Source organism: Diabrotica undecimpunctata, chromosome 3 (genome assembly GCF_040954645.1).
Source record: "Diabrotica undecimpunctata isolate CICGRU chromosome 3, icDiaUnde3, whole genome shotgun sequence".
NCBI classification, from domain to species: domain Eukaryota; kingdom Metazoa; phylum Arthropoda; class Insecta; order Coleoptera; family Chrysomelidae; genus Diabrotica; species Diabrotica undecimpunctata.
Genome location: NC_092805.1, coordinates 28,414,922 through 28,427,556, shown reverse-complemented (window position 1 = coordinate 28,427,556; position 12,635 = coordinate 28,414,922).

The following is a 12,635-nucleotide window of genomic DNA, read 5'->3' as shown; positions in this document are numbered from 1 at the left end:
CTCTCCATATTTTAGGTTGTCTTCCTGGAGGTCTTGAACCGGGCGGGTTATTTTCTAGGGCAATTTTTGGGAGTCTATTCTCATCCATTAGTCTTACATGACTGTACCACATCCTTTTACGCTGCCTTCCCCATCTTACAATATCTTGAATTTTGCACTGCTCTCTAACGTTTGTATTTCTTACCCTGTCTCTTCTTGTTTTGCCCACTATTGTTCTTAGGGTTTTCATCTCGGCAACCCTTAGCATCTATTTCGTTTTGTTAGTATCTTTGCGCACTTCTATGCCATATGTCATGATCGGTCGTATGCAAGTCTTGTAGATTCTAATTTTACTATCTGTGCGCATATACGGATTTGACCAGACTATCTTCCGCAGACATCCCGACAATGCGGATGCTTTGTTGATCTGACTCCTTAGGTCCTTTACTGGGTCGTGTCTGCTTGATATATCTATGCCCAGATACTTTTATAGTGCTTGTAATTATTTTATTACAAACAATCCATCCAGAAAGATCAATTGCCTGAAGTTTGGAAAACTTCTCAACTCTGCATGGACCAAAGCTGCAGGTGTACAAAACGGTGTGAGTGGATTTCAAGCTTGTGGCATAGTCCCTCTAGATATGTCTGTAATCCTAGCCTACCTAGAGCCTGATTCATACGGTGTAGTGTCCATTGTCCAAGTATTGGCGCACACTCTCGCTAGTGCACCAACCGGCGAGGTTGATCCTGTTGCCTCCAATGCAGAACTTATCGGCCAACACGTCAATGCTGTAAGTAGTGTGCCAACAAGTGACACTGTTATTTCTTCTGTCTCCAGTTCAGTACCAAGAACTCAATTTGATCTTGCTAATATCCCCAGTACCTCTAATATCCTTACACCATCAAAAATGACTTCTTCTAAACTTCTAGAACATATATCATCCGTCCCTTCTCTCATGCAGAAAGTAACCGTGAAGAGATGTTTGACGATTGTTTTAAAAGTATTAAATTCAGCACAGAATATTTCTGTTGTAAAAAGGAAGGCAGTTGGGTAATCAATGAAAGATAAAAAAAAAAAAGAAAAAGAAACAAGATCTACTAAGAAAAAAAATTGAATCAAAAAAGAAGTTTCTCAAGCCAAAAAAGGAACCATCTGGCAAAGTGACACAATTTGAAAGTTTAGACTCAGAAAGTTATGAGTCTGCAGATCTAGTCCAAGGTGACGGTATGTCACTAGAAGAATGAGATGAAGATGAGTGTGTGGGATGTGGGGAGGCTTACAATGAAACTACATAAAAAGAAGACTGAGTGAAGTGTGTACAGTGTTCTCGGTTGTTTCATGAAGGTTGCTCTAGATTTGAAGTAAAATGTGACTTTTACGGTACCAGGGAAATAATGTCACAAAAAGGTAAGTTTTCCATTAATAGGAAGATTGCGGTCAAGAAACCAAAAGAATAGACTTGTTTGTTTTTATATTTGGTTATTGTAACATTTACTATTATGTAAAATATACATATTTTTTACTTTATATTTGGTTTGTAGTCATTGATCCTACTTTTTACCCCTGGTTCATCTCTCCCAAGCTACTGATCCATCTCACCCGGACCATGCAAAGTTTAAAAAAAATGCAATGTAGCCTTTAATAATAATATTCAATTAGAAAGTAAATTCCCAAGGTTATAAAACTAAATTCTTTACCAAACGCCTAAATAATACATAATGTTAATAAGTTGACAAATATAATTTTAGTGAGCGTCCAAAGAAATATGGTCTAACTCTCCCGGACTTACCCTATGTATCTCTGGAAAATCATAATTGTGAGTAAATTGTAAATGAATAACAATTTATTTTTTATCGGGGTCTTAATCAGGAATTTAATTTATATCCTTCGGTATAAACTGAGCGATGGTCTTCTATAATTTCTACTTTCTATCGATACCACGCCGCTATTCCCTAAGTTATTAGAAACCTTCACAAAAGAATATATACAAAATGTGAGGAACAACTAACAAGAACACAATTCTGATTTCGTGATGCTCTGGGAACACTGGAGGCTCTTTTTGCTGTACAGGTGCTATTTCAGAGATGCAGGGATGTGAATTGTGACATATACGTATGCTTTATAGATTACCAGAAGGCATTTGACAGAGTAAAACATAACAAATTAATGACTCTAATGTAAGAAATTGGAATTGACAACAAAGATCTTAGAATTATCAGAAACATTTACTACAATCAAACGGCCAAAATCAAAATAGAAGACCAGTTAACTGATAAAATTGCAATAGAACGTGGAGTACGACAGGGCTGTATTTTGTCTCCATTGTTGTTCAATATTTATTCTGAATGGGTATTTAAGGAAGCTTTAGACGGTTGTGCGAAAGGAATACTACTAAACGGTGAATGGTTGAATAACATTAGATATGCAGATGACACTATAGTTTTTGCCGATAATCTGAATGACTTACAGATATTAACAAATCGCATAACAGAAGTCAGCAACAGATACGGACTAGCTCTTAACATAAAGAAAACCAAATTTATGACAATTAGTAAAAAACCAATACTAAACGCTTAACTTACAATCAACCAAGAGAATATCGAAAGAGTCGAGCAATATACATATCTAGGCACCAATTTAAATAGCCAATGGGACCACTCAACAGAAATTAAACAGCGAATAATAAAAGCAAAAGCAGCATTCGTTAGAATGAGAACTATTTTCAACAGTCGAGACATATTATTAAAAACAAAATGCCGTCTATTGAACTGCTACAACAGTTCACAGTTCTGCTCTACGGAATGGAAGCGTGGACACTGACTTTTGCATCTATGAATCAGCTCGAAGTTTTTGAAATGTGGTGTTATAGGCGCATCTTACGTATATTTTGGGTTGACAGAGTTACTAATGTAGAGGTCCTGCGTAGAATGGGGAAAGAATGTGAAATTCTCATGACCGTCAAAACTAAAAAGTTGGAATATCTAGGACATGTAATGAGAAATCAAGAACGTTACGGCCTTCTCCAGCTGATTCTACAACGGAAGGTAAATGGTAAGAGAGGACCGGGAAGAAGACGCATTTCCTGGCTTCAAAATTTACGAAAGTGGTATAACACGACTACCACTGAACTGTTCCGCACTGCAATAAACAAAGTAAAGATAGCCGTGATAATCGCCAACATCCGGAACGGATAGGCACTTTAAGAAGAAGATTAGAAACCTGGTGATATTATTGAGCATTACGTGTCTTTAAAAAAAGTTACCCACCGATACTTATGATATTGAATATTCCCAGAAATACAGTATTCTTACTCTAGAAAATTATTACAGCACGAGTGCTCTCTGAATGTTTACTTTTAAATTCATACTCAAAACTTTATATTAATAACGCCAATTTTTAAAGAAGCCATAAAGATAGGTGATTTGTTAGCTTTCTCAAACTACGATCAGGATTATATAGGTTACTCAATTAATTAAAGGGTGTGTGCTTTTCACCTGAACATCTGCGGTAAGTTAATATTCCTTACTACGTACTAAAACCATGCGAAGCAGGTTACCAGACACGCCTTTTGGTGCGGAACGATATTGCGAAATACACAAACAGAATATAATGACAAACGATCGATATTCAGCCATCACATTATTTATTGTCCCATAGACAGTTCTATCAAACTTCATAAAAAATCACAAAAAATAAAAATGAGGGTTGGCCCTAAAAATAAAACCAACATTTTACGAAGGCAGGAATTTTCCCGAGAAACTCTATTAAATTGGCAAGATTCAACGTTGACAACTTGGCTGAAGCGGAGTAAGATTGATTCCGTATTTAATCGAAATCTCCCCAAAGTCGGGAAAGGAAGCAGGGGGATGGGACGCAACTGGTGAAATACTTCCGAATACTTCTCGAAAGACAAAGTAGGGGATTGGGCATTGTTTTTATTCTACGTAACAATTGCTATTTGAAATATTTGACAAAAGCTAGAAATCCAACATAATTTGGTCGACGAGACGAAGTTTGACCTTTTTCGATTTTTACTTTATTAATAACTGTTTTAATACTGGTATTGTACAAATATTGTTGATAATGTCTACTACACTTTTCCACAACGTTTTTGATTCTCATATTATTGCAAAATAATACTAAACATATCTTAATATACAGTGTGTAAAAGCCAAATGAAATAAATTCAATATTTAGGTTACTGTACATATTTATAAAAAATCCCGAAACACGTCAAATTTAAATTATAACTTGACATTCTTTAACGTGAAAATGCAACCCCTACCTTCAACCCCCTTAGAATGACAGGTACAAGCCCCAATTTTTAAAATAGGAAGTATAGGCTTGTGATATATCGTTTGAAAGGTTTTTTCATTCTTCATTCAAAAATGTTTCAAGTGTCGCTTTCAAGTTTATTAAGATTAATTAAGATAAAATAAATTAAAATCATGTGATTACCGAAATTCGCTAAAATATACTCAAAACTTTGGGTCTTGATAATGAGAAAGTGAACAAAAACCATAGCAATGTGGCTTTTAGGTGGTAACCATTAAAAAACTTTAAAGAATTTTCGTGGCAACGTTATTTTAACACACATTAGTAAATTGTTTTATTTAAGTTGTCAGTATTTTAATTTAAGTAAAAAGTTCGTTCAATTCAATTCTGAAAAATGGTTAGATTAACGGAAATGCATAAAATAACAGTTTTACAAATGATTGGTTACGGAGATAACACCCGAACACAACAGGAAGTAACTCGCCGATTTCATGAGAAATTTCCTAATTTACCGCCTATATCCCAAGGAACAAAAAGTAAAATAGAGAAGCAGTTTCGCGAGTTTGGTCATGTAAGGCAGATAAAAAAAAGCAGCTGCCAATGCACTGAGTGATGAACTCAAATTAGATGTGTTGCTTGAGTTTCAGGAAAATCCACATACATCGAGTAGACAGGCATCCACTACATTCAATGCTAGCCATACATCGATAGTAAACATATTAAAAGAAAATAAATTGCATCTCTATAAGATGATACCTACTCAGGAGCTCATGGAAGACGATTTTGATAGGAGAACTTTTTTTTGTGAGCAAATGATGGACATGTTGGATAACAATATTATCCAATTAGAAGACGTTATGTTTTCTGATGAGTGTACTTTTTCACTTAACGGTCATGCTAATCGGCAAAATTGCCGCTACTGGGCCACAGAAAATCCTCACTGGATGAGAGAAGAACACACTCAATACCCTCAAAAGGTTAATGTTTGGGCAGGGATTGTAGGAAACAATATCATTGGTTCCTTTTTCATAGAGGGCAACTTGAATGGCAACAATTATTTGGCACTACTTCAAAATGATATCATTCCAACGTTGGCAAATTTATATCCTGATCCAGGAAACCCTCAAGTTCCAGAGAATACGATATGGTTTCAGCAGGATGGAGCACCACCACATTACCAACTTAATGTCCGGCAATACCTCGATACAATATTTCCCAATCGGTGGATAGGGAGGCGAGGATCGATTGAATGGCCAGCGCGATCACCTGATCTTACATTATTAGATTTCTTTTTATGGGGATATGTGAAGAGCCATGTGTACAAAACTAAACCTTCTGATTTAAATTACTTAAAAGAACGAATAACTCTTGCGATTAGGTCGATCACGCCTGTTATGTTAAATAATGTTAGAAGACAGTTTTATTTGAGATTAGGATGTTGCCAAGACGTTCGCGGTGAACATTTTGAACATCTACTTCACTAACATTCATAGTTCTTTTTCGTGTTCTACATTTTATTACGTTTTGCATTACATTTTAGTTTTTGATTGTATTGTAGCGAATTTCGGTAACCACATGATTTTAATTTATTTTATCTTAATTAATCTTAATAAACTTGAAAGCGACAACATTTTTGAATGGAGAATGAAAAGACCTTTCAAACTATATATCACAAACCTATACTTCCTATTTTAAAAATTGGGGGTTGTACCTGTCATTCTAAGGGGGTTGAAGGTAGGGGTTGCATTTTCACGTTAAAGAATGTCAAGTTATAATTTAAATTTGACGTGTTTCGGGATTTTTTATAATTATGTACAGTAACCTAAATAATGAATTTATTCCATTTGGCTTTTACACACTGTATAAAAATCTCGTGTGACGATGTTTGTCCACGCTAATATTCACAAATCATTTAACCGATTGCAATAATTTTTTTTTATTTAAAGAGAGAAAGTCGCATCCACCCAAAGGTTGGATAAAATATTAGCGACATTCATGTAACATTTCTAATAATATTAAATTTAACATTTGTAACAATCAATCATTGTAACAATTAATTACAATTTGTGGACAACTGAACATTTGTAACAATTAATTAAGTTAAATTTTGTGTAACATATTTATATATTTGAAATAACCTAATAAATTGTCCGGAACTAAACTTTTGTTGAGGAGTGCTTTCAGGTTATTGGCAAATTTAAAACTGTCTTTGATTTACATATTTAGGGCAGTCTATCAAGAAGTGCTTTATACTGCCTACTGTATTGCATGTTTCGCATTTTGGAGATTCACTATTTGAGAAGAGGTAGGCGTGAGTATACCTACAGTATCCAAGTCGTAGACGTGTAATAATAGTTTGGCATCTTCTACTTCTGGCTGTGGACTTCCATGAAAAAATGTTACTTTTGATGGTTCTGAGTTTCGAACTAGAGTCTTTCACTCCCGATTCCATGCACTTAACACCTTATTTTTGAAATAAACTTTTAAATTGACTAGTGGTCGGTAATTATTTTTCGATACTCTGGTAATTATTTTTTCTATAATTAGTATCGGTCCGTTTTGATTTGGTTTGAGTCTTCTTACAACCTCTCTCATGACGGGTAGACCCAGTAACACGTGTTAGGGAGTGGTAAGAGACTTGAATTAAATCGAAACGCAGCCATTTTCGTATATTTATCGTCCTTACTCGACGCAATGAGTACAAGAATGATAGTAATTTATATGGGTAAATTGTTGATGCATAGTGGAATATAAATATTCTCAGCATTGCTCTTAATGCTCTTAGATCGATTGACAAATATAACAAATTATTATATAGAATACATATTTGTTTTATCTATAAAATAACAGTAGTTACTATTTACTACAAATTTTCAAACATTTATTTTAGTCTTACTTGGGAAACATGTTTTAAAACATAAATCCTCAAATGGGCTATGCTACAGGAAACATATTTTGCATGAAACAAGCTATGGCAGATTTATGGAGTTTTATGAGACAATATTACTGCTTTTTTACTTTTCAAAATCGCTGAGTATTATCTCAATTGCTTATGTTGGCTTATTTCCAAACTACATGCCATATTTGCAACTATATTTTCAGAGTATGAAGTACGTCTGTGAAATAAGACTAAAATAATTATGAAAAATATTTTTTTTGGTCCCTATTTTAAAAAAATGTTGTATGCATTAATTCGTTGTTAGTAGATACAACAGATTTAACACTTATTTTCTTACTTCTATACTATACTATACTTCTATTTTACCCCAGTTAAAATAAAAACTATTAAAGTCGAGTCCATCGATATTTCGTCCATCGACAAACAGATAATATTTGTATGTTATTACAAATGTGTATTACAATGTGTAAATGTATAACATTGTGTAAAGTGTATATTATAGTCAAAGAGCAGAAAATCTGATTTTGGAAAAACAAGCAAAACGTTATATTTCTTTGTTTTTTAAATGGTTGAAAGTGAAATGTAAAACAAATTATCACTCTACCACCCTGTCAGAAAAAATACTAGGTGATACAACGACATCTTCTATAATGCTTTTTAATACTTCTCATTTGTTTCAGGCACCAGTTATATGTCATACAATTTTAATATATCTAACCCATACGTCTTTGATATGTATAGTTATTGGTATATACTATATACCAATACCGTATGACGTAGATATATTAAACTTATACGACATATCACAAGTGCCTGAAACACGTTGAGAAGCCCTATTAGCGTTTAACGATGACGTACATAGACGAAACTGTGGAAAAGTATTTTACATTTAAAAAAATATTGTTTTAAACAAAGTTAGCAATTTAGAATGAAAAACTGAGTTGTTTTAATTGAAATAATCATGATATTAGCGTACCTTGTCTAAAATATTTCTCCTGCAGGCGAGCTCTCATCATCGTAACTATCCACCAGATCAATAATAAGTTGTCCATTGTTTGAAAATAATTGTCCTAGTCTTCTGTACTCATTTTTTACTTTCACTACATGGTTTACTGCTTTTTTCCACTTAGCACTTGTAATCTCTGATAGTTCATATCTAATTAAATCGACCACTTTCACGTCAAATTTTGGAAAACTATTTTTCCTCCGAATCCGTCTTTTTACTTGTCCCCAAATAAATTCGATAGGATTGAATATACAAAAATAAGGTGGTGACCTTAAAACAGTATGGCCATGTTGTATTGCAATAGTGTCCAGTATATATTGTTTCTTATAAGTTTTAGTACGAAGCACTTCAAGTAACTGTTTCTTTTTATAGTTGTCTTCAAAATACAGATCATTATCTGAGAGGAAATCTTTTAGTTCCTGTTTTTAAAAATTTAAATTTGTTAAAAATTTTTTTGAGAAGCTTTGAGTGGTAGCTAGCATTGTCCATAACTATTACTTTGCCCGGTGTTATATTGGGAATTTTTAAACCATTCTTGAAATATAGTAGAATTAATATTTTAATGATAATCTACACTACATTTCTCTATTTTTTTCCTTAAAGCATTAACCAATTTGGCACCCAACCATTTGCAGATCCACAGTGCACAATAATCATCCGAGAACCTGTATACGAAGGTACTCCTTTCAACTGGCACCTAAGTGAACCATCAGTCCAACCCTTGTATCCCAGCGGTGTCATACCATGTCTCGTCTAAATAATATATAGTCCGCTATTGGTCTCGATATTCTTGAATTTTTATAATAGTCATCTCTTACTTTTCATAATAGCCACCCGTTTATCAACGATTTTGTATTTGACCCAAGTTTTTTCAGCCGTCTACGTAAAGTGATTTTAGAGCACCTTATACCCATCACAACAAGCTTGGTGTATATATTATCAATTGTTGGTATTACATTTTTTTTGTATTCCTCGTAAACCAAATTCCTTACACATTTAGCAGTCACGATATTAATTTGTTTAGGTTTTTCAACATCCAATCTTGTTTTTCTCTTTTTAACACCACTTTTCACGATGTCGCGGATGGTAGAATATAGAATTCCTATTAAAAAGGCCGTTTTTCTTATAATATTGCGTTTACAACTATTTTCAGGATCATGTTTTAAACAGGACATTTTAAACATTTATTTTCAGTAAGTTTACTTGATTTTTCCAAAAGTACTGAAAAGAAATATTTATGTGGGAATTTTGAAAACATAATTGAATGACCTTTAAAATGAAGTATCACTCAGGTATTGTACAGAGTGATGCTGAATGCTTTCACTTTGTAATTTTTTAATTTTTTTCTTTTGCTAACCTTTATAAATTCAGAATACGATTTGTACGGATTTTTGCAATGAAATGTATGCCTCGTTTTGCTAAATATGACACCAGTGGTATACTTGAAAAATAATTATCGTAAAAGAGTTTGTGATGTTTATTGGACGGTATTTCTCTTCTCAATCGAACTACAACATTACTAGCAGCTCCCAAATTTACTTAATTCGGTAATTATGTGTAACCCTCTTTTCCAGCCTGAATTTTAAAATTATATGAAAATCCTGAGATTCCTGAGAGAACCCACATCTGTTATCTCCATTTATGAGGCTTTTTGGGATTGTATGTCTTCATACTCGAACGTTCTTTGAACGATATAACTTGTTCGTTACAAGATAAGTGTTCTTCTAGAGGTATCTGCAAACACGATCTTTTTATTTGTTCAATCAGGAGAGATTTTATCAAGACTCCGTGTATTTTCTTAATTATTACTAAAATGAAAAAACCTTTTGATCGTTTCTAAACGATTGATAGACGTTTTGTAGTAGGTTGTCTTATTAGAGATATCGACAGCAATATCCTCATAAAATTTTCAATTTTTACAGAACATGTGGTAATTGGCTTTTGTGAATTTATTTTAGCGCTGTATATACAAGTTTCTCGATCTACCTCAATTATAAAAACTGGTGTCACTGACACAAAAAACTAAACAATTTGTAAGGAGAATTGAGCTGCAATATGCTGGTTCGAAATAATTCACTATCTTTAAAATGCACATTCATCTACATTTCGCACAGTTTTTGAAGGACGACATATCATATGACTTTTTTTGATAGATTTTTGTTTTATAGGTAATTCAGTATCCGATTTTAAGGTTGACAAATTTTCATCTTCATTATTAGAATCTTCTTGATTGTCAATGATTACTATAGCCCTGGTGGTTTGTGCAGCTAACGGCTCAACGTTATCTTCATCAGATAGTTCCGAATATTCACTTTCAGAAGGAATCTGTTGTAACTTATAGGGCTATATAGTTTTTGCTTTATTGTTATAAAACGATGTTGTTGGAATACTCCCAAATTCATCCATTTTTTTTTCTGAAAAGAAAGTTTACTTCAAGTTTATTCAAATTAATTTATTCAAACCAAAAATGCATTGAAGAGGTCTACCCAGTTACAAAAAACAAACTACAAAATATTTTCTTTTTTCAGTGTGAAAATTTACCTTTAGCACACAATGTTCCTGTACGGGAACAGTAACAATTTTGGGTCAAATACTAACAACAACAAAGTAAATTTATTATTTAAATATATCAGTAGATCCTTACAACACTTATAAGCGCTTATATCATTTGTATTACTTAAACTTGCCTTATTTTTAACTATTATTTGAAAATAAAAGACACGTGCTGCACTAACAACCTACTCCAAGGTCACTTTAAACAAAACTGCTATTTATTCAAACAACCGATGGGTATATCAGCAACACAAAATACACATTAAAACCGAATGTTCCCAAGAGGGAATAAGATGTGTACGCGGTTAAAGTTGTCCATAGCAAATACTCATGGAAATTTTATAATTTGAGTTCCCATTTGGGTCCTTTATGCAATAGAGGGTTAAGCAAAAACCTCCATTTTTATTTATTTTTAAGGTTTACTGATTTTTAAAAATCGCTTATACCTAATATACGTTGGATAGATATTAAATTGACAAAAAAGTTAATATTGTTCTACTTTTTATGACGGTTGATGTAGTTTCCCGCAAAACCATAACCAAATACTAAATAACACTTTTTATGATGTACATCTGTTGTATTTTAAAACCCGGCACATTGCGAGTTTTTTATTTGTTTTTAACATGTCATAAATATTTCCTATTTGTATGACCATTCGTGTTAAAAATTGATAAAAAACGAAATGGCAAATATCAAAGTAAATTGGCGTACCAAATAATTATATTACCTATTCATGTTAGTATTTTACAATCAAAACGAAATATTAAAATAAACATTGCACATGCCTTTGACAATTTTGTAGCGACCTTTCGATGCCATCGGACTTTTTATCGATTTCCCATTATGCGTAACTTCGTTTATCAACAACAAATCCGAACGTGCCATGGAGTTATCGTTATCTGGAGATAATTTAAAATCAGAATGAGGATGAGAGCGACATGAATAGAGATGGGCATTACTCAATATAGGAACTACGAAACAATTTTAGCTATGGAACATTTTAACTTTGAGGTATTAACCAATTTCATCCTGTTGTCCTCCTAGGGGCGGACTAGGCAACCTAGGAACGTGCCTAGGGTCCGTAATTTTTGGGGACCAAATTTTAATTTTTATAATTAATTATGCCGAATCGTTGTTTGCTAAAGTCCACAAGTGTAAACGAGCGTTCCCGTGCTTATGCATCTACACCCGCAAGTGTCGATGTAAATGTGTGTAAATACGATAGTCTCGCGCCTATCGAGTTTAAAAAGTCAAACGTATCTATTTAAATCAGTCTCATGAACGTTACGTATTGTATCTTATGTAAGTTTTAATTGAAAATTGTGCAATTAGTACTTAAGTCCTAGACTTGATTGAAAATAGATTGTTTGGATTCATAGTTAATACTTTGTAAAATTCGTAAATATAAAAAACCAATCATCAGCCACTTCGGCTACGTCGGAATCTGGAACGCCACAGCTTCACCATCCAAAAATGAAAAGAAGGCAAAAAATTCAAAAAAAGGCGGTTCTTATCTTTAAGCTATGAAGAAATATATCGATGCGAATTACAAAGTACATGCGGAAAAAGTTGCACCGTTCATCGAAAAATATTTAATGGATCGTTGGTGTAAACAAAGGGAAAAGCAGCGTTAGGATCTTCAAGTTATCGTCTATCTCATCGTATTCTGGATCTACAAAGCCTAGTTCAGTAGAAAAATGAAAGCTAAAGGAACAACTAAACCGAAAATAAACTGCCACTGCAGCCAAATGTTCTGCTGTCAGCGAAAAGGCAAAGTCGTTAAAATAAGTTACTAAGGCTAGCATCAAAGACAGAGAAAAAGCCGGTCAAGGCGAAAAAAGTTGAAAAGAAGTCATCTTCATCCCCAGTTTCGACTTCCGCAGAGGCTAAAGTAAAAACACCAAGCAAAGCGAAAAAATTGG